A 22208-nucleotide genomic window follows, 5' to 3' on the forward strand; every position below is an offset into this window, starting at 1 on the left:
ATAGAGGATAACTGAAGTCCCTTTAGCACCACAATTGTTCATGCAGTTTTCTGTAGTTTACCTGCAAAATTTGCTCATCTATCTCTTCGCCACTCTTTGGTGACCTTAGTATCATTATCATTCAGTTGTCTAATATGTCCTCTAATCCTTAATTTTTACCAAGTGGATTTTGTCTTTGAACTCTGAAGTCCTGCATCCTTTTCCAGTGCTGTAACAGTATCTTTCACCACTGTCTGAATCTCACATTTTCCTTCTCTGTCTTTCCTAAGTGGATGGTTTTTATTCTTTCATTCAATGTTGCTGCAGCATTTATTGTCATCCATAATTGCTCAGTTAACCAAATGGCTGATTTGTAATGCAAAGTGACACCAACAGCATGGGTTTAATTTTCACACCAGCTGAGGTCATCATGAAGGACTCTCCTTCTCAGCTTCTCTCGTTGCCTAAGATATGGTGACCCTCAGGTTAAACCACCTGCAGGTTTCTAATGAGAGAGCAGTCCTATGGTCTGGTAGGACCAGGGTGGCTTTACATACAACATATATCTTCTAATGTATATATCTGTCTGCCCGATATATGTTTTAGTTTAGTGTTCCCTTAACTCCTAGTTATTATTTTTGTAGTCAGTTGAGGGGAACACAATTGTAGAAAACCTTGCGAACTGTTGATGCAAAGTCAACTGTTCCTCCCAATCTTGCTACACTTACCAGATAATGTGAATAAAATTACTTCTTATCCCAACATACTATTCTCGACAAGGTTTAACTGCAGGAACAGAGACTGGTTAGACTGGATTGTTTTTAAGAGTAGTAGAAGCAGAAACCTTCATAACATTTTGGAAGTATTTACATGTGCACTTGCAATGCTAAGGCTTAGAAGCCTATGGGTCAAGTGCTGGAAAATGGGATCAGAAATTTAGCTGGTTATATTTATCCAGCATAGACTTGATGACCTGAAGGGCCTTTTTCAGAGCTGTGTACTTCTATAACTCTATTGGTTCTTTTGGTGTTCTTGAAGCAGCAATCATACCACACCTCAATCCTCTCTCTTCCAGTTAGTATATGCCCAGTTTATGTAATTGCTCATCATAATCTATTTCCCTTTTCCACAATGATTAAGGCTTTTCCATTATGTATCATTTCAGTAGCTGCACAATCCTTTTTAGTACCCTGGCTAGTAGAAATTTACACAAGTAGTTGCATCAATAATTTATAAACTGGCAGGATGCCTGTACTATTTTCAGCGCACTATAGAACTTGCCTGAATCAGTGACACCAGGTATGGTTATGTTGTTTTAGTTCTGTTGTACTGGCTATCCTTTATAATTTTATTTGTATCCAGATCCAGATCGTATCTTCAATAAGATTTTCCATGATTTTACCAAAATGGTGTCAAAGTCTATAGATTACATGCAGATGTATTGGCAAGGCTTCATGTTGGTGAATGATAATTTTGCGTGATGAAGGGAATACAATTAACTCTGTTCCTACACTTTCATTTCATCATCCCTCAAATATTTAGCAGCTTTTCTCTCCTAAGCCTCCTATTGTCTCCCTCTGAAGACTGTAGATCTTGTAAGGGAAATAGACAGTTGATACATTTTAGGTACTTCAGTAAACTGGACACATTTCATGTTCAACTGTAGTGAGGATTGACATGCTGTCATTGGTGTCACAGGTGAGTCTGATGTTTAAAGGGCATTGCAGTTGAGATTGTTCCAACTTGGTAATATACAAAAGTAAGATTAGGTCAAGAGTTTGATTCATGGATGTCAAGCATATGGACAGAAATGCTCTTTTAATTCCATTGAGAATCAGTGCAGAGCTCAACCACAACGGATTGGCTGAGAGAAATGAAAGATGATAAATCATTCTGAGAACTCTCTGGCTTTTGGTGTTTGTAGATGAAAAACTATGAAGACTACTTTAATTATTAACAAATGTTAGCTTTATTACCAAAAAGAGAAAAATATTCACGTAAAACTGATTTCTTGATCCTTGAAGAATTATTTTATGAATAATATACATAATTTACAGACATGCTTCTGCCCTCTTGTGACCATAAAAAGTAACTGCATGACATTTGTGCCTAACCTATCCCCTAATCTTTGTTTTGGGAAAGTAGAGACTCACATGGTATGCAAGTGACTCAAGAATGTTACAGTGCAATTACTGTGCACTCATATGTTGGTAAACAAACAAAGCAAAGATTACACAGTCAAAGCTTAAAAAAATAAAGTGCTGCCCATTTAAGATAGAGATGAGGAAACATGTTTTCCCAGAGGGTTGTGAGACTTTGAAATTCTGTTCTTCAAATGACAACGGATGCAGACTCTTTAAATATTTCAAGGCAGATGTAGATAGATTCTTGATTACCAAGGGGATGAAAGATTTTAAAGGAATTTAGACTTGAGGTTAAAATCAGGTCAGCCATGGTATTATTGAATAGCAGAGCAGTTTTGAAGAGTTGAATAGCTTACTGCTCGTTGGATGCTGCCTGAATTGCTGTGCTCTTCCAGCACCACTGATCCAGATACACACATTTCACACAGATTCATCCATGTTATCTACAGATAAGGTGCAGTTATATACAAGGGTCCAGCAGTTTAGGCAGGCATAACATCACAGCTGGATAAAATCTGCTTGGGTCACTGCTCAATGTCACTGTGGGAAGACCCTGGTTGGGAAATAAAATTGTCCAAATATTGGTAAGGACAGGATTCAGCTCATAAATATTTGTGGACATTGAATGAGGATCAGTGCTTCAGGTTGGAAGAGAAAGTGAGAATGTTGAAATAATATGAGGGAAAGCAGTAGAAAATGATTCTCACCACTCCCTTATATGTGAAGCAGTGGTACTGGGCACTGATGCAGAGTTCAACCACAAGGGGTTGTCTGACAGAAAAGAAAGATAATAAATCATTCTGAGGACTCTCTGGCTTTTGGTGTTTGCAGGCCTGTCATGGATTGTCATTGTGATAAATGCACAGTTGAGATGTTTGTTTTAGTTTTCTAAGAGCAGCAAGACTGCGTCATTTTGACCATTTATAACAATTTGCTTTCAAACAGCAATAGGACTTTTTTGGATTTCAATTCTTGACAATCAGCAATTCTTCTGTCTAATTGGAGTGCGACAACACAAGAGAGCTAGGTCAGAGAACCAAAGAGAACAAAGGCTTAATTCACAATTACAGTGCGTGGCTGTAAACATAGGGATCAGCCAGCAAGCAAAGAGAAAGACAGGGCAAGAAAAAAATGCTAAATATTCCCAATGAATCTCAACTTGCTGCAAAAATGCCTGAATCAGAAAAAGCATATTATTAAATCTAAATTACTGTTGTGTTCTGCAATGAAACACAAATCCAATATGCAGCAATTTTTATCTCACAGAAAAAGAACAAAAGTAAGTTGTTTAAATGTTTTTCCATTCTTCAGTTTCTCTTGGTATCACGTATCCTCATGTTCTTGTGATTAGTCTGTTAGGATTGCATGGGCAAATAATTTTTCCATGACTGCCTTCTTATGTTGTGTGTGAAGGGTTTTTTCTTATTCTCACCTCTATACAGTATGTGGCTGGCTGCTTTAACTCAGATCTGATGGAGCAGGCTCATGTGTAACAGGAAACCCACAGAACCACAATCGACACCAACAGCAGTTTTGCAGTTGCAAGTCAAACATTTAACAAGTTGTTTATTCATGATGAAGAATTCACAGAAGTTTCACTTATGTGTTTACCTATTGATTTTTAAAACAGTGCTAAGATTTAACAATGTCTGATTAAAAGGATAGAGGGAAAGACATGAATAGTTACATATAAAGAACTGATATTACTTTTCACCCACAATCTTGCTGATTCTCCTGCTAAAGGTTCTGGCTTATACTGGAGAATATTCTACAGCATTTCATTTTTTGCAAACAAGCTAAAACATTGAGATTCTGTATGCTATTTGAGCATGAAGGGACAAGCCCAATCCTGCCCTGACCTAAATTCCATTTCATACACACACATTCACTGTCTCAGCTCACTCAGCGCATACCAAGGGAAATGTATATTGGGCACCTTCAGGACAAGAACACAGAAATGCAAAATTGAGGATAAGCTTTTTCTGCAGTGTACCACTTAACATTTATCATTCTTATATTATTTTACCAGCTCTATAAATCGCAGCACAATTTTATAAAGCTAGTGTTGATTTTCCTAACCCATACCCCTCCCTGATAGTTGATCATTAATAATGTTCCTACTCTTAGAAGAACCTCCTGTCTGAAACAGCACAATTCTTCGAGGACACCCATCAGTGAGAGGAAGGAAAAGGAGCCTGTGAAAGGAATGCCAAAGATCTTGAGTCCAAGGATCAATTCCACGTCCCGGAAACACCTGCCAAATATGCAGTCAGAGATATGGCTCCAGAATTGGGCTCGTTAAGCCTTTTAAGGGCCTACAGAATTCATGATCAGTAACACGGAACTTCTTAGGTGCATAACCATATCTGTTAGCGAGGGATTACTGCTGATGACTACAACAGAAGTTAAGAAAAATAAGCCGAATAATTTGCTCTGTTTGGTTTCATATTTTAAAAAGTGCTTCTGTCATTGAATAGAAGAAATGGTCATTTAGAGCTTTTACACTGAGACCAATTTAAAATCGTTACCACATTCTGAAATTACTGCTTCAAAATAAATTTCAATACTGTCATTAGTAAAATTCTATGCTGAGCAATTAATGTCATCATTTTAGTCAGTCTTCTGGTTTCAGGTGGCTAAATAAAACAAAAACAAGGTTATGATGGAGAAAGGAAAATTAGAGATTAGAAGTGAACAAAGGGTGAGTGGTCAGACAAGAAGCATTTTCTTACATTGGTACAAGAGAGAGGTGCAAGATGGGTTACTTTTTTTCCCATTTAATGGAAGACCATTCAAAACCTGGACAGGTTTGGACAGTCTGCGTCAAAGTGGGGTTTGAGTGGAAAGGATGTTTCTGGTAATGAAAAAGATATGGGAAATCTATTTGAGATCAATGCCTATGGAAATGTAAAGTGTCTCAGTAGATTTAAAATTTCTCAGATAATGAAGCATTTCATATTAATATGCAATGAGACCAGAATTGGGCTGACGAGTGGCAAGTAACATTCATGACACAGAAGTGCCAGACAATGACTATCTCCAAGAGTGAATTGTTCCTTGATATGCAATAGCTGAGTGCCCAACTATCAACTTCCTGGGGGTTACCATCAATCAGAAACTGAACTGGATTAGCCATACAAATACTGTAGCTACAAGAACAGGTCAGATCTTGGATTTATTCCCCATCCTCACTTTTCCAATTGAATGAGTTACGAGATTATTTTAGTGCCATTAGGAGACAACAATTTCAAGTAGACAAGAATCATAAGTAGACCAATCCCAGCAGGCGTGATGATCAATTCCTACCCAGAAAGATATATATTGATTAGATTTTGCATTGAAGAGCAAAGCATTCAACACTTATCTCGAAGAAAGTTATCAACACAAGTCTGGCAATCTCCCTAGCTTGGAATTTCCCCTTTATCAATGGTTATTTAAAGTCAAATGGCTTCAAGCAGCAAAGCAATAAGTTCACGCAAACAACAAAGCAGGAAATTGAAAAAAAATTGAACACCTTAACTTTGAGCTTGTGTTTTAAGAAAGCTAAAACAAAGGCAATTAAACATTTTAAAGTGAATACTTTTTAATTTTTTTTAACTTATGGAGACGTTTGACATTTCACAAAAACATAATCAGCTAGTGAGGATGTTTAGCAATAATTATGAAATTAATATACCATTAAAACTCACTTTAAATGATTTCCTATTGATTACAGTCTGAGGTGTGGTTCAACATGGCACAAAGTGGAGAAATATAGAATCCCTGACAGCAAGTACTGCACTGGATTCTTGTATTATTTTGCACATGTGTTATTTTCAATGGAGTAATGGTAGAAAATGCTGCATTTTGTAGTTATTTTCACAAAGTATGCTGAAGCTGAACACTAGGAACAGCAAGATTTTTACTGACCCACTTAAGTTGTTGAAGGTTACAAGAGGCATATAAATAGTTTACAGAGAGATATTGATAGGTTAGGTAAGTTGGCAAAAACTTGGCAAATAGATTATAATGTGGAAAAATGTGAAGGTGTTCATTTTGGAATGGAGAATGAATGAATTATGAGCAAAGATTAAACAGGTTGGACTCTATTCAGTGGAATTCAGAAGAATGAGAGGTGATCTTATTGAAACATATACGATTCTTAAGGAGATTGAAAGGATAAGAGGATGTTTCTCCCCTTGTGGGAGAGTCTACGACCCCAGAAAGCATAGTCCTGAATAAAAGGTCATCAATTTAAGACTGAGATGAGGAATTTCTTCTCTCAGATGATTGATAGTCTTTGGAAATTCTTGCCACAGAAAACTGTGGGGCAGAGTTCTTGTATATATTTAAGGCTGAGACAGACAAATGTTTGAACAGTAAGGGGAGTCAAAACTTATGGGAAAGTGGATCTGAGGAGTTTTGAATTAGCCACGATCCTATTGAATGGTGGAGCATGCTCAAGGGGCTGAATGACATATACCTGTTCTTATTTCCTGTGGTCTTACGAAAAGAAGTACTAGTAAAATGCTGCTTCATTTGGAAGGAGGGTATGGGTCCTCAAATGATGAGGAGACAGAACATGAAAGGGCAATTGCTATATTCACTGCGTTTGTATGGAAAAGCTGTTGTGCAAAGGAAAGATTATTGGGAGTGGCTGAGAGTGGGCCAGACTGTTGTAGAGGGAATGGTCACTTTGGAATGTTGAAAGGGAGGAGAGGGCCAGTTATGTTTAATAATGTATCTGTTGGAGGTAATGGAAATGAGGAGAATGGTGATTTGTTATGGAGGCTAGTGGAGTGGAAGGTGTGAAGGAAGGGGCTCCTATTGTGTATCTTTTAGGGTTGGAAAAGTGGGAGGGAAGAGCATGGAAATCAAGGACCTTGTCAACCACAGTAAGAGAATTAATGATTGAGGGTAAAGGAATATATGTTTACTGATGAAGGTTGTATCATCAGAATGGCTGAGAAAAAGCTGAAACTGGGATATTAGAAAAACATTTCTGCAGGAATTGGGATGGTGTTGAGGCAGCTGTGGGTGTCAGTGAACTTCTCATGAATGTATACTACATTTAAGCAGTCAGTATGTATTTTGCATTATTTAATTAGTATAATATATACCTTCCATAATTTGTTGACAGATAATTAACAATTTTGAAATATGTATTTTAATTTATAGAGATTAATTTTTTTGTTAAAACTGAGTATCATTATCAATATTTATGCCTATTTTAAATTGGTATTTTAAATTGCACTAAGTTACAGGCAAAAGCAGCAGGTGCACGTTAATGCAGTACTGCAACTCATTCAGCTCCCTCAAATAACTGTTTCCCTCACTGTTAGGGACATTACCAGTGAGCAGCTGGAAAAGATTAACAACTAATGCTGCTTCAGCATTCTCCTTATTGCTGATTTGTGACACCAGGAACAAGTTGCCTTATCGTCCATTTCCTGCCCTGGATCAAGAATATAATATGGCCAGATACCAAGAGCTATGTCATCCAACAAATATGAAAATGGGTCATAGGGCACAGGGATTAATGAATTTCCATGCACTATCAATTCTTGATCTTGGCTATGTAACTAGGGGAGCTAGACAACTGACTCGAGGTACTTCATCCACCTCACTAGGGAAAAGATACTAGACAAAAATCATTCTATTGTTCCTATTGCTTTTCCAGTTAGAACAGCAAACAGGAGGTCAGGAAAGTCAAATAAAACAAAGAACTGTGAATACTGGGGATCTGAAACAAGCAAAACAGAAATTGCTGGAGAAACTCAGCAGATCTGGCAGTATCTGTGGAGAGAGGAACAAATCCAGTGTGTCTTCTTCAGAACAGGAAAGTCACCTGATCCCATTTTTAGTTAAGGGAAGCTTATTGAAATGGAGACAGATTCAAGGAGGAAAAAAAAGGGATAACAATGCAAAGTAAATTGCTTCCTCAAAATGTTATACTGAAATCATTTATGTCACTATAATAATTCAAAGGGTAAATCATAAAAACATCTATTCATGGAGATGTGCTTTGATAATTGCAAACTGCTTCAGTATCCAACCTATACCCCAGGGATCAATTACGAATCAGTGCAGCAAGATACAATTTGATGCTGGATATAATTCCTCATGGTGTTACAGAGTGGTCTAAAAATACCCTTTTACAGCTCGCAATTATCTCTTTGTTCTTCCCATTTTTAGTTGTAATATCACAGTTTGAAATCAAGGGCAGCAATGTAGTCATAAAGTCATAGAGACTTAGAGATGTATAGCACAGAAACAGACCCTTCACTCCAACCCGTCCAGATATCCTAACCTAATCTAGATTTGGAGATGCCGGTGTTGGACTGGGGGGTACAATGTTAAAAATCACACAACACCAGGTTATAATCCAACAGGTTTAATTGGATGCACACTAGCTTTCGGAGCGACGTTCCATCATCAGGTGATAGTGGAGGGCTCAATCATAATACAGAATTTATAGCAAAAATTTGCAGTGTGATGTAACTGAAATTATACATTGAAAAATTGATTGTCTGTTAAGCCTTTCATCTGTTAGAATACAGTGATAGTTTCACTTCTTTCATGTGTAAATCATAAAATCTTTTTTTAAAAGTTGCATTCTCGGGTTAGCTGTTAACAATGGTGATAGCTAGACAATATGTTGAAGGTGTTAGCCCCCTGTGTTCTCTGTCTATGACCTGATGTTTAGATTGATTCTAATCTTAAAAAGTAAGATAACAGAGTTTTACATAAATTCATGCAGTTTTTGAGCTCAGAGTTCTACATGAATGTATGCAGTTTTTGAGCAAAGTGCAATGTAACTCTGCAAGTACAAATTCACCCCACAAAATATATGTGTGCATGTGGGTCTTTGTCTCTGTGTGTGTGTGTGTGTGTGTGTCTGTCTGGGGTGGGGGTTGTGAGTGTGAGAAAGTGTGTGTGTGTGTGTAGTGAGTGCAGAGTGTCTTAAGTCTGTGAGGGGGTGCATGTGTGAGTGTGGGAGTGTGTGTGTCTATAATGGTGTGTGTAGGTGTCTGTGTGCACGTCTGTGTGTGTACCTGTGTCCGTTTGTATGTGAGAGTGTGTGTGTGTAGTGCAATGGTGATCACCTGTAATGTGACATGAACCCAAGGTCCCGGTTGAGGCCCTCCCTATTGGTACCGAACTTAGCTATCAGCCTCTGCTTGGCCACTTTCCTCTGCTGCCTGTCCTGAAGTCTACCGTAGAGGATGGTCACCCGAAGGTCTGAGGCTTAATGTCTCGGACATACTGAAGTGTTCCCTAACTGGGAGGGAACCCTCCTGTCTATTGATTGTTGTGCGGTGCCCATTCATCCGTTGTCGTAGCCTTTGCTCGGTTTCCCCAATGTACCATGCCTCTGGGCATCCTTGCCTTCAATGTATAAGATAGACAATGTTGGCTGAGTCACATGAGTACCTGCCATGTACAAGGTGGGAGGTGTTCCCACGCATAATAGTGGTATCTATGTCCACACTCTGACACGTCTTGCAGCGTCCACCGTGACAGGGTTGTATGGAGTTGTCCTGAGAGCCGGGCAGTTTGCTACAAACAATGATCTGTTTGAGGTTTGGCGGTTGTTTAAAGGCAAGTAGTGGAGGTGTGGGGAAGGTCTTGGTGAGGTGCTCATCCTCATTGATAATGTGTTGCAGGTCACGAAGAATATGGCGTAATGTTTCAGCCCCTGGGAAGTACTGAACAACGAAGGGTACCCTGTCAGTTGCAGCACGTGTCTGTCTCCTGAGGAAGTCATTACAGTTCCTTGCTGTGGCACGTCGGAACTGGCGGTTGATGGGTTGAGCATCGTACCCTGTTCTTGTGAGGGCATCCTTGAGTACTTCCAGGTGTCCGTCATGTTCCTCCTCATCTGAGCAGATCCGGTGTATGTGTAGGGCTTGTCCATAGGGAATGGCTGTTTTAATATGTTTTGGGTGGAAGCTGGAGAAGTGTAGCATTGTGAGGTTGTCTGTGGGTTTGCGGTAGAGTGTGGTGCTTCTCCATGAAGGGACACCTCAGCCCTACGCATACATCGCATCTGCTCAGAGGAACATGACGGACACCTGGAAGTACTCAAGGATGCCCTCACAAGAACGGGGTACGATGCTCAACTCATCGACCGCCAGTTCCGATGTGCCACAGCAAGGAACCGTAATGACCTCTTCAGGAGACAGACACGTGCTGCAACTGACAGGGTACCCTTCGTTGTTCAGTACTTTCCAGGGGCTGAAACATTACGCCATGTTCTTCGTGACCTGCAACACATTATCAATGAGGATGAGCACCTCACCAAGACCTTCCCCATACCTCCACTACTTGCCTTTAAACAACCGCCAAACCTCAAACAGATCATTGTTCATAGCAAACTGCCTGGCTCTCAGGACAACTCCATACAACCCTGTCATGGTGGACGCTGCAAGACGTGTCAGATTGTGGACATAGAAACTACTATTACGCGTGGGAACACCTCTCACCTTGTACATGGCAGGTACTCATGTGACTCAGCCAACATTGTTTATCTTATAGGTTGCAGGCAAGGATGCCCGGAGGCATGGTACATTGGGGAAACCGAACAAAGGCTACGACAATGGATGAATGGGTACCGCACAACAATCAACAGACAGGAGGGTTCCCTCCCAGTTGGGGAATATTTCAGTGGTCCTGGACATTAAGCCTCGGACCTTCGGGTGACCATTCTCCAAGGTGGACTTCGGGACAGGCAGCAGAGGAAAGTGGCCAAGCAGAGGCTGATAGCTAAGTTTGGTACCCATAGGGAGGGCCTCAACTGGGACCTTGGGTTCATGTCACATTACAGGTGATCACCATTGCACTACACACACACACTCTCATATACACACCGACACAGGTACACACAGATGCGCACACAAGACACCCACTCACACCCTTATAGACACACACACTCCCACACTCACACATGCACCCCCTCACAGACTTAAGACACTCTGCATTCACTACACACACACACACGCACACACACACACTTTCTCACACTCACAACCCCCACCCCAGATATACACACACACACACACAGACAAAGACCCACATGCACACATATATTTTGTGGGTTGAATTTGTACTTGCAGAGTTACATTGCACTTTGCTCAAAAACTGCATACATTCATGTAGAACTCTGAGCTCAAAAACTGCATGAATTTATATAAAACTCTGTTACCTCACATTTTAGATTAAAATCAATCTAAACATCAAGTCATAGACAGAAAACACAGGGGGCTAACACCTTCAACATATTGTCTAGCTATCACTATTGTTAACAGCTAACCCGAGAATGCAACTTTTAAAAAAAGATTTTATGATTTACACATGAAAGAAGTGAAACTATCACTGTATTCTAACAGATGAAAGGCTTAACAGACAATCAATTTTTCAATGTATAATTTCAGTTACATCACACTGCAAATTTTTGCCATAAATTCTGTGTCACGTTTGAGCCCTCCACTATCACCTGATGAAGGAGCGTGGCTCCGAAAGCTAGTGTGCTTCCAATTAAACCTGTTGGACTATAACCTGGTGTTGTGTGATTTTTAACCTAATCTAGTTTAATTTGCCAGCACTTGGCCCATATCTCTCTAAACCCTTCCTACTCATATATCCATCCAGATACCTTTTAAATGCAGTAATTGTACCAGCCTTCACCACCTCCACTGGCAGCTCATTCCACACACACACCACCCTCTGCATGAAAATGTTGCCCCTTAGATCCGTTTTAAATGTTTCCCCTCTCACCTTTAACCTATGCCCTCTAGTTCTGGACTGTCCCACCCCAGGGAAAAGACCTTACCTATCTACCATATCCATGCCCTTCATGATTTTATAAACCTCTATAAGGCCACCACCGCACCCCCCAATCCTTCGACACTCAAGGATAAACAGCCCCAGCCTATTCAGCCTCTCCCTATAGCTAAAGTCCTCCAACCCTGGCAGCATCCTTGTAAATCTTTTCTGGACCCTTTCAAGTTTCACAACATCCTTCTAGTAGGAGGGAGACCAGAATTGCACTCAATATTCCAAAAATGGCCTAACCAATGTTCTGTTCAGCTGCAACATGATCAGTCAACTCCTATACTCAATGCTCTGACCAATAAAGGAAAGCATACCAAACGCCTTCTTCACTGTTTAAGGAACTATAAACCTGCACTCCAAGGTCTCTTTGTTCAGCAACATTCCCCAGAACCTTACCATTAAGTGTATAAATCCTGCTCTGATCTACCTTTCCAAAATAGTTAGCGATGTTTCACTGTCAGACCTGGAGCACTTCACTATTATTAACTTATTCGGTGCTTTAATAGTCTCAGCTTACAAGATATACTAGAGTGCTTGTTTATAAAATGATTTCCACTAACCACATAATATTCAGCTTTAGTCACCTATTATTTTTCCCACATGTAATGCAGTACCTATTTCAATCATGATTTAAAGAAAATCAATAATAAATGATTTAAAATATAATTAAATACCTGCTAAACATTGGCAAATTTTTTCTTTGTACCATATCTTCTAAAGTTTTGCATTGAACCAGTCAGGTAAATCTTTTCCTTTTTGTGTTGAAAAAAATTGATTGTAACAGAGCACATTATGTTTGTTCATCCTTAAGGGCACTTTTAAATTTCACAACAAACTAACTTTTTAATTGTGATCAAAAATGCAGATTCTTTTGAAGCAAAGGAAATACAACTGGAAAGTTGAAAGTGAAAGAAAGATGTACATTTAACTAACTCATTTTAGGACCTAAAAATGTTCCAGATTGCTCCAGTCAATGAAGTACTTTTCGAAGTATCACTTTTGTATAGTGACAGTCAATTTGCACATAGAAAGGTACTACAAACAGGACTGCTTTAATATTTGTACAGTTGTCTTCACTAATACAAACTGGAATAGTATTTATAATGCTAAGTCCAAATGAGCTAAATTCTATGAGGGCAGCATGCTTTTAAACTCAAATTCTTTCAATAATATTACGATCTTAAGGAAACCATTATAGCATAAATGTATCAGATTATGCAAAAATGACTGAAAAATTAGGAAATGCACTCAGTGCACTTGGATCAAAACCCTGAAATTCCCTTCATTATAATGCTGCAGAATAACAAGCATGGCATACAACATATATGAAGTAAGGAAAAGGATTTATTGAGGAATAAATTCTAGTGACTATTAACCGTATCAACTTTTGAGATACTTGGGAAGAGGAAATCAAGGTTAAAGATAGGGAAAAAAAATGTTTTGCAGTTTGTTAATAGAATTTAGGCTGCTTGTAAGAGTTAGAATAAATTAAGTTAGCTTGTGTTGAACTAGTTCATTGTAGCTATTGCGTATTATAAATAATTTTAATGGGCAGAGTTTTTAGTCAGCTGTGGGTTAGGATCAGAGGCTGTGCCTGCAAACTAATGTCACCAGCTTTCATGCTGGTTCAGTGCCATGACTCTGACCCCAGCCATTTTCAGAGTCATAGAGTTCTAAGCATGGAGACAGACCCTTCAGCTCAAACTGGTCCATGCCGATCAAAATGTCCATCCACACATCCATGTTAAGGTTGAAATGGCTACCCCTCTTTTAAGATCCCTTTGGTGTGGAATATGAAGTTTATAAAAGGAGGAATTCTCAATTAATCCTGAAAGGGGTTATTTCCCCACCCACACCCATCATGGTTTCTAGGCTGTAGCTGCTAGCTGTTCTGCATAGAGTGTGCCTCACCATCACAATAACCATCTAACTGTGGTTGCCTTAAACTTTAAAATGTCTGATCTTTTCTTCAGAGGACGCCTCCTTGCTCAGGCATCCCCTCCTCCCTTCTTCTCTCTCTCTCTCTTTATGAATCAATTGCTCTCATCTTGGCCTGTGGTGTAGCTGATGCATCAGTGCTGGCCCTGCAGCTTCTGGTATCTCTCTGCTCTCTGCATTGAATGGTGTGCCTGCAGTCTTGGCACTAATTAGCTGGTACTTTAAAAATTGAGGTACCAAAAACACTCACTGAAGGGTTGAGAGGTGGAGCTGATCCTAATGTCAGGTTTTTGACCCTGTCGCAAATAAAGAAGTGGCTCTAGAAATAATGGATACATTGGTCATTTTCCAGGATTCTATGGACTCTGGAACAGTTCCTATTGATTGGAGAGTAGCTGATGCGACCTCTCTATTTAAGAAGGGAGGCAGAGAGAAAAATGAGAGCGAGAGACCAGTCAGCCTGACGTTGGTAGTGAGGAATTGCTCAAGACCATTATCAAAGAATTAATAGCTGAGCATTTAGAAAACAGTGACAGGGTCAGAATGTATTTATGAAAAGGAAATAATGCTTGACAAACCTACTGGAATTTTTGAAAATGGAACTTACAGAGTTGATGAAGGGGAGCCAGTGATGTGTTTTATTTAGACTTTCGGAAAGCTTTCAAGAAAATCCAATTTAACAGATTACTGTGTAAAATTAAAGAGCATGTGATTGAGGATAGTGTTCTGAAATTGTTAGAAAGCAGGTTGGCAGCAGGAAACAAAGAGCATGAATAAACGAGTCTTTAACCAAATAGCAGACAGACACTAGTGGGGAATCCCAAGGATCAGTGCTAGGACCTGGCTTTTCACAATATGAGGGAACTAAATGTAATATCTCCAAATTCGCAGATAACACAAAGCTGGGTTGATGGGTGAGCTGTGATGAAGGTGTCAAGTTGCACTTTGGACATGCTGAGTGGACAAATGCACACCAGATGCAAAATAATAATAGCTGAGAGGTTATCCACTTTGGTGGCAAACACAGGAAGGCAGATTGTCATTTGCATGATTATAAATTGAAATGGGAATGTGCAACAACAACTGGTGTCTTTATAGTGCAGTCACTGAAGGTAAGCATGCAGGTGCAGCAAGCAGTAAAGAAGGCAAATGGTATATTGGCCTTAGTAGTGAGAGGGTTCGAGTACAGGAGCAGGGATGTCTTGCTACAATTATACAGGGCCTTGGTGAGACCACATCTGGAACATTGTTTGCAGTTTTGGTTTCCTTTTATGAGGAAGGATGTTTTTGCTGTAGAAGAAGTGCAGTGAAGGTTTACCAGCCTGATTCCTGGTAGGCTGGGACTAACATATAAGGAGAGGTTGAATTGTTCACGGTCATATTCACAGAAGTTTAGAAGAATGAGGGGATTTCATAGAAACCATAAAATTCTAACAGGATTAGACAAGGTAGATGCAGGAAGGTTGTTCCTAATGGAAGGGGAGTCCAGAAACAGACATTACAGTATCAGGATAGGGAGTGAACCTTTTAAGATTGAAATGAAAAGAAATTTCTTCAATCAGAGAATGTTGAGCACTTGGAATTTGCTACCACAGAAAGCAGTCAAGGCCAAAGCATGGTATGATTTCAGGAAGGTGTTGGATATAGTACTTGGGTTAAAAGGATCAAAAGAAAAAGTGGAAAAGCAGGAACCTGCTATTGAGTTGGATGATCAGCCATGATCATAATGAATAGTAGAGCAGATTGAAGGGCTGAGGCCTACTTTTGTTCCTATTTACTATGTTTCTATGTTTATCTCTTAACGAGAGAGCAGACCTATAGTCCTCTGGGACTATGGCAACTTTACACAAGGAATTGTAAGAGAGAAGATCTTCTGGAACCTGACAGACTCATGTTGAGGCACCATTTAATCTGAAAGCACTGTGACATAGCTCTTTTCCACATGCACAAAAGTCATTCTTAGGGTAAATGTATGGTTAACCCTTCACTCCATAACCTGTGAATGCATCAAGTAAACTCCAAGAAATAGCTGTGACCCATACTACTAATTTCAGCAAGTTCTAACTTGCCTTCTCGACGAAAAATGGAAAAAAACTTGATAAGGGAAAAAAAAATTGCAAGACAAGGAGAAAGCAGAGGGAAGCAGAACTAATTGGGTAACTTTTTCAAAGAGCCAGCATAACCTAAATAGGCCTAATTGCTGTCTTCTGTGCTGTTTGCTTATATGATTCTGTGAACTAGAGGTATGCTGTATCTCAAGATCAGATCCAACTCCCTTTAAAAGGCCTGTAATGAATCCTTACCAAACATATATTCTGGCAAGGTAGTCTCAAGTTTGAACACTCTTTGCAAAAATAAATATTTCCTGGCGTCCAGGGGTCTGTCACAAAGTGAAGCCTTGTTGTTACAGCTTTATAGGACCATTCATGGGGCACTGAGGAAATCTCTTGACTTTCCACATGACCTGTCTGCCCCCTCTGACATTCAACCCATTTCAATACTTTTGAGTTTTGTTCAAACATTATTTCATCCTCACTTCCCTATTTTGATGAAATAAATTACTTAGCTGAAGGAATATTTCACCTAACAGTTTACATTACTCCAGTGAGAAAATCAGTATTTCCCTCAGCATTGGCTGTTAACTAAGAATTGAATGACTAGATATTACTCTGGTGGCTTTCCTTCAGATTCCTTAGAGCCTCAATATCCTCAATGGAGTAAGTGAGCAAAACTGGGCTGTTGACAGAGGGACAGCATCACGACCTGAAGGAAGGAACTTCGCCTTGGCAGTGGCGGGTTTCCAGATGAATGCGAATTATCTTTTTCGCTGGTTTGTGGAAGGGAGCAGTAAGAAAATGATAGAGAAAGAATAAAGCAGGAAAAGGAGCCTCAAAAGTGGAAAGGATTGTTGAATTCTTTTCACCCACAAACCTGGTGGTTTGAGAATTTAAGCATAATCAGAGGGCGCTGCAATAGAGCTTTTATCTTATGACCTGAAATATTAACTTACAATCCTGCCACTGTACAGCAGAAGCAACCAAATGTGTCTGTATTGAACATTTTTCTACCTGTCACCATCTTACTGAACTGGATTCTAGGAATCATGGATTGCTCCTTGATGTACTGTTCTGTCTTTGTGCAGTTATCTTACATTTCATGATTATTCATTATTTCCCCAGCAGCGTTAAGTCCTGTTGAAGAATACATAACCTGATCCCAGCACTTGGTCTTGCCAGTTCAGTTTCTGGAGCATTTTTGCCTTCAGGATCATTGTTGCAACCATACAAACCCTACTGACTGGCAGTCTTTGTTTTCATGATAGTTTGTGTCATTGTTCCTGAACTATGGGATCATCCTCCAAACAGCATTTAAATAGCCCCCAGCTCTGACAGGATGGCAGCTGTGGTCACAATGCCTCTGCTTGTTTGAAATCCTTGATCTTCTAACATTGTGGTGATGTCATGCATGCTTTATTCCTGACATCACCAGAAAAAGTTTAAATACTGATCTGAATTGTTGGACATTTGTTTTTGGTTGAGGATTTATTAGTCATAGTATATCAGTTACAGCATTCTACCCCAAGGGCTAAAAGTAACTTGAAAGACTAGTACAAAGCAGTAGGTTTGCAGTCTTTATTCTTTTTCATTTTTCCCGAATGCTGTTTAAAACAAAGTGTGACATCCTGACTGTTCTGTTGCACATTACCAGGGGTGTAAGTTTTCCCCCTGTACTCCATAAGGTGGTGACTTATAGGGGACATAGTTCCATGGTATTGCTGGCTCTTTCACATCTTGTCATACCATTGGGTAAATTTTATTAATTGTGCTAAAGCTGCTATTTTGCAAGCAGAGCAAATCTATTTTCAGGTGGAGCACTGAACAGATGAAATGGGTTGAATCTTTGTCTGGCTTGTAATCTGCACATCAACAACATGTAATTTTTGTTTTTTAACACCAGACTCAGGTTCACAGAACATTTTACCAACCATGATGGAGTGAATGAGGAGCAAAGTTTGGAATAGACCAATTTAGAAGGCCCACTCACTTCAGCTTTCCAGCACAACAACCAACTCCCAAAATTGTTTAAGGGATCCTTAAACCTTACCCCCACAACCCCATCTGCCCTAGGCCCCTCAGATCACCTGTGCCCATTATATGCATGCCATGTATCCTTCATGCTCCCTCAGATCACCGTGCCACCCCATGTATCCTCCACAGTCACTCTGCCAGTATGCAATTTGTAACCTCTTTAGAAACCATTTTACAACGGGAATTCTTTTAGAATCACTACAACCAACATTATACCTTCAACGATCTTAGAAAATCCTGAATACATACACACGTTTATTGGGAAAAAAATCCAAGGGGAAGACAATTTTCAATCTTTTAATAGCTTGTATTAGCTTGTAAACAAACAAGAAACCAGACCATAGGTACATTCTGTTATTATAAACTTGTCATAGTTTCAATAGATCTAAAATCACTGAGAGGCTTAAGAATAAAGAACAAAGAACAAAGAAAATTACAGCACAGGGACAGACCCTTCGGCCCTCCAAGCCTGCGCCGATCCAGATCCTCTATCTAAGCCTGTCACCTAATTCCAAAGGGTCTGTATCCCTCGCCTCCCTGCCCATTCATGTATCTGTCTAGATACATCTTAAAATGATGCTATCACTCCACTGGTAACGCATTCCAGGCTCCCACCACCCTCTGTGTAAAGAACTGTCCACGCATATCTCCCCTAAACTTTTCCCCTCTCACTTTGAACTCATGACCCCTAGTCAATGAGTCCCCTACTCTTGGAAATAACATCTTGCTATCCACTCTGTCTATACCTCTCATGATTTTGTAGACCTCAATCAAGTCCCCCCTCAACCTCCATCTTTCTAATGAAAATAATCCTAATCCACTCAACCTCTCTTCATAGCTTGCACTCTCCATACCAGGCAACAACCTGGTGAACCTCCTCTGCACCCTCTCCAAAGTATCCGTATCCTTTTGGTAATGCGGCCACCAGAACAGTATGCAGTATTCCAAATGTGGCCAAGCTAAAGTCTTATACAACTGTAACATAACTTGCCAACTCTTGTAGTCAATACCCCATCTAATGAAGGAAAGCATGCCGTATGCCTTCTTGACTACTCTATTGACCTGCGTTGCTACCTTCAGGGAACAATGGACCTGAACACCCAGACCTCTCTGTACAACAATTTTCCCCAGGACATTTCCATTTACTGTCTCAGTCACTCTTGAATTGGATCTTCCAAAATGCATTACCTCACATTTGCCCAGATTGAACTCCATCTGCCATTTCTCTGCTCAACTCTCCAACCTATCTATATTCTGCTGTATTCTCTGACAGTTCCCTTCACTATCTGCTGCCCCACCAATCTTAGTGTCATCTGCGAACTTGCTAATCAGACAACCGATACCTTGCTCCAGATCATTTATGTATATCACAAACTACAGTGGTCCCAGCACAGATCCCTGTGGAACACCACTGGTCACAGTTCTCCATTTTGAGAAACTCCCTTCCACTCCTGTTGTCCAGTCAGTTCTTTATCCATCTAGCTAGTACACCCTGGACCCCATGTGACTTCACTTTCTCCATCAGCCTACCATGGGGAACCTTATCAAATGCCTTACTGAGGTCCATGTATATGACATCTATAGCCCTTCCCTCATAATCAACTTTGTCATTTCCTCAAAGAATTTTATTAAATTGGTAAGACATGAACTTGCCTGCACAAAACCATGTTGCCTATCACTGATAAGCCCATTTTTTTCAAAATGGGAATAGATCCTATACCTCAGTATCTTCTCCAGCAGCTTCTGTACCAGTGATGTCAGGCTCACCAATCTATAATTCCTGGATTATCCCTGCTACCCTTCTTAAATAAGAGGGCAACATAAGCAATTCTCCAGTCCTCCAGGACCTCACCCATGTTCAAGGATGCTGCAAAAATAGAGTCGTAGAGATGTACAGTATGGAAACAGACCCTTCGGTCCAACCTGTCCATGCCGACCAGATATCCAAACCCAATCTAGTCCCACCTGCCAGTACCCAGCCCATATCCCTCCAAACCCTTCCTATTCATATACCCATCCAAATGCCTCTTAAATGTTGCAATTGTACCAGCCTCCACCACATCCTCTGGCAGCTCATTCCATACACGTACTACCCTCTGCGTGATAAAGTTGCCTCTTAGGTCTCTTTTATATCTTTCCCCTCTCAACCTAAACCTATGCCCTCTAGTTCTGGACTCCCCGACCCCGGGGAAAAGACTTTGTCTATTTATCCTATCCATGCCCCTCATAATTTTGTAAACCTCTATAAGGTCACTCCTCAGCCTCCGACACTCCAGGGAAAACAGCCCCAGCCTGTTCAGCCTTCCCTGTAGCTCAAATCCTCCAACCCTGGCAACATCCTTGTAAATCCTTTCTGAAACCTTTCAGGTTTCAAAACATCTTTCCGATAGGAAGGAGACCAGAATTGCACGCAATATTCCAACAGTGGCTGAACCAATGTCCTGTACAGCTGCAACATGACCTCCCAACTCCTGTTCTCAATACTCTGACCAATAAAGGAAAGCATACCAAATGCCTTCTTCACTATCCTATCTACCTGCGACTCCACTTTCAAGGAGCTATGAACCTGCACTCCAAGGTCTCTTTGTTCAGCAACACTCCCTAGGACCTTACCATTAAGTGTATAATTCCTGCTAAGAATTGATTTCCCAAAATGCAGCACCTCACATTTATCCGAGTTAAACTCCATCTGCCACTTCTCAGCCCATTGGCCCATCTGGTCCAGATCCTGTTGTAATCTGAGGTGACCCTCTTCGCTGTCCACTACACCTCCAATTTTGGTGTCATCTGCAAACTTACTAACTGTACCTCTTACGCTCGCATCCAAATCATTTATGTAAATGATATCTGTTAAATCTTTGAAATCCAGACTAGCATTAAAAATAGAACAAGTATCATAATAAAACATTCCAGTTCCCTTGGCAGAACAAATGTTCATTTCTATTTCAAAGTAGAGTGGTGTTCCTGTGTATCTGTTACCCTTGCTATTGCTGGTTTGGAATTTTGGAAGTATCCCATTTTAAATGATGGATGAAAATCTGATTTCCTTTCACACACCACTTTCACCTGATAGTGCACTGTTTTTGAAGCTCATTAAAAGCTTGCTACTTTAAGATTAACTTGCTTGGCCACTTCAGTAGGCACATAGGTATTAGTCATTTTGTGTGTGACTGGAATCACAGTTGGTGAGTCTTGTTGATTGAAAACAGCAATGGTTTCCTTCCTTAAAGCAAATTTGGAAATTAGCTGCATTTTATGACAACCTGGCATCATTATGGCCACATTTCTGGCCACCAGCTTTTCATTTTCAGACTTTAGAACCTGAATTTAAATTTTCAAACCACCAGGTTTATGGAGGAGAAGTCCAGCAACATTACCACTATATGACCCAGATCAAATCTCTACCCTTCTTCCTATTTCTGTAAACCTCACCAAGTATTATGAATGCACTCTAGCTCCTGTGTTTAACTGGATGCAGGTACTGGGCATCAACTGGGAATTCATTTGGGCTTTTATAAATGGGGACTGACTGGAATTAAGTGTTGGATTTAGGAAGTCCTCATTTGTAATATTTATTTCTGTGAATAAATACTGTCAGAAATGTGTCAAGATTGGCTCCTGTTTTATCTTCCATCACTGGGCTTTCAGGATAGTGTCACTCCATTCCAGATTAGACTGGTGCTGGAAAAGCACAGCAGGTCAGGCAGCATCCGAGGAGCAGGAAAATCGACGTTTTGGGCAAAAGCCCTTCATCAGGAATAGAGGCAGGGTGCCTGCAGAGTGGATAGATAAATGAGATGAGGGGTGGGGGTGGGGAGAAAGTAGCATAGAGTACAATAGGTCAATGGGGGTGGGGATGAAGGTGATAGGTCAGAGAGGAAGGTGGAGTGGATAGGTGGAAAGGAAGATAGGCAGGTAGGATAGGTCATGGGGACAGTGCTGAGCTGGAAGGTTGGAACTGGGGTGAGGTGGGGGAAGGGGAAATGAGGAAACTGGTGAAGTCCACATTGATGCCCTGGGGTTGGAAATGTTCCGAGGCAGTCCTTGTTTTTACCTCACTCCATTCCATTCTACCCCATTTTCTCTTCCTCCAAGTCTGGCCACTTGTGCCGTCTCTCCTTTTGCTGCACTATTAATTCAGCTATGCTTCAGCTGTCTAAATCCCACATTGTGGAAGCATCTTCTAAAACTGCACTTTCTGTCCTCTACTAATGAAATCATCTCTTTGGCTTTCCACTTCACCTGT

General features: G+C 40.4%; 1 protein-coding gene and 1 pseudogene across 2 annotated transcripts in view; both read left to right on the forward strand.

Moving 5' to 3' along the window:
* LOC122559578 (ninjurin-2-like) overlaps positions 1 to 22208 on the forward strand; it is a 236536-nt gene that overhangs the window by 145897 nt on the left and 68431 nt on the right. The gene's annotated exons all lie outside the window — the stretch shown is intronic.
* LOC148146774 (uncharacterized) lies at positions 9782 to 10933 on the forward strand (annotated as a pseudogene).

The sequence above is a fragment of the Chiloscyllium plagiosum genome, unplaced genomic scaffold, assembly GCF_037043375.1.
Source record: "Chiloscyllium plagiosum isolate Xiang-an unplaced genomic scaffold, Cpla_swu_hap1 HiC_scaffold_19, whole genome shotgun sequence".
Taxonomy (NCBI): Eukaryota; Metazoa; Chordata; class Chondrichthyes; order Orectolobiformes; family Hemiscylliidae; genus Chiloscyllium; species Chiloscyllium plagiosum.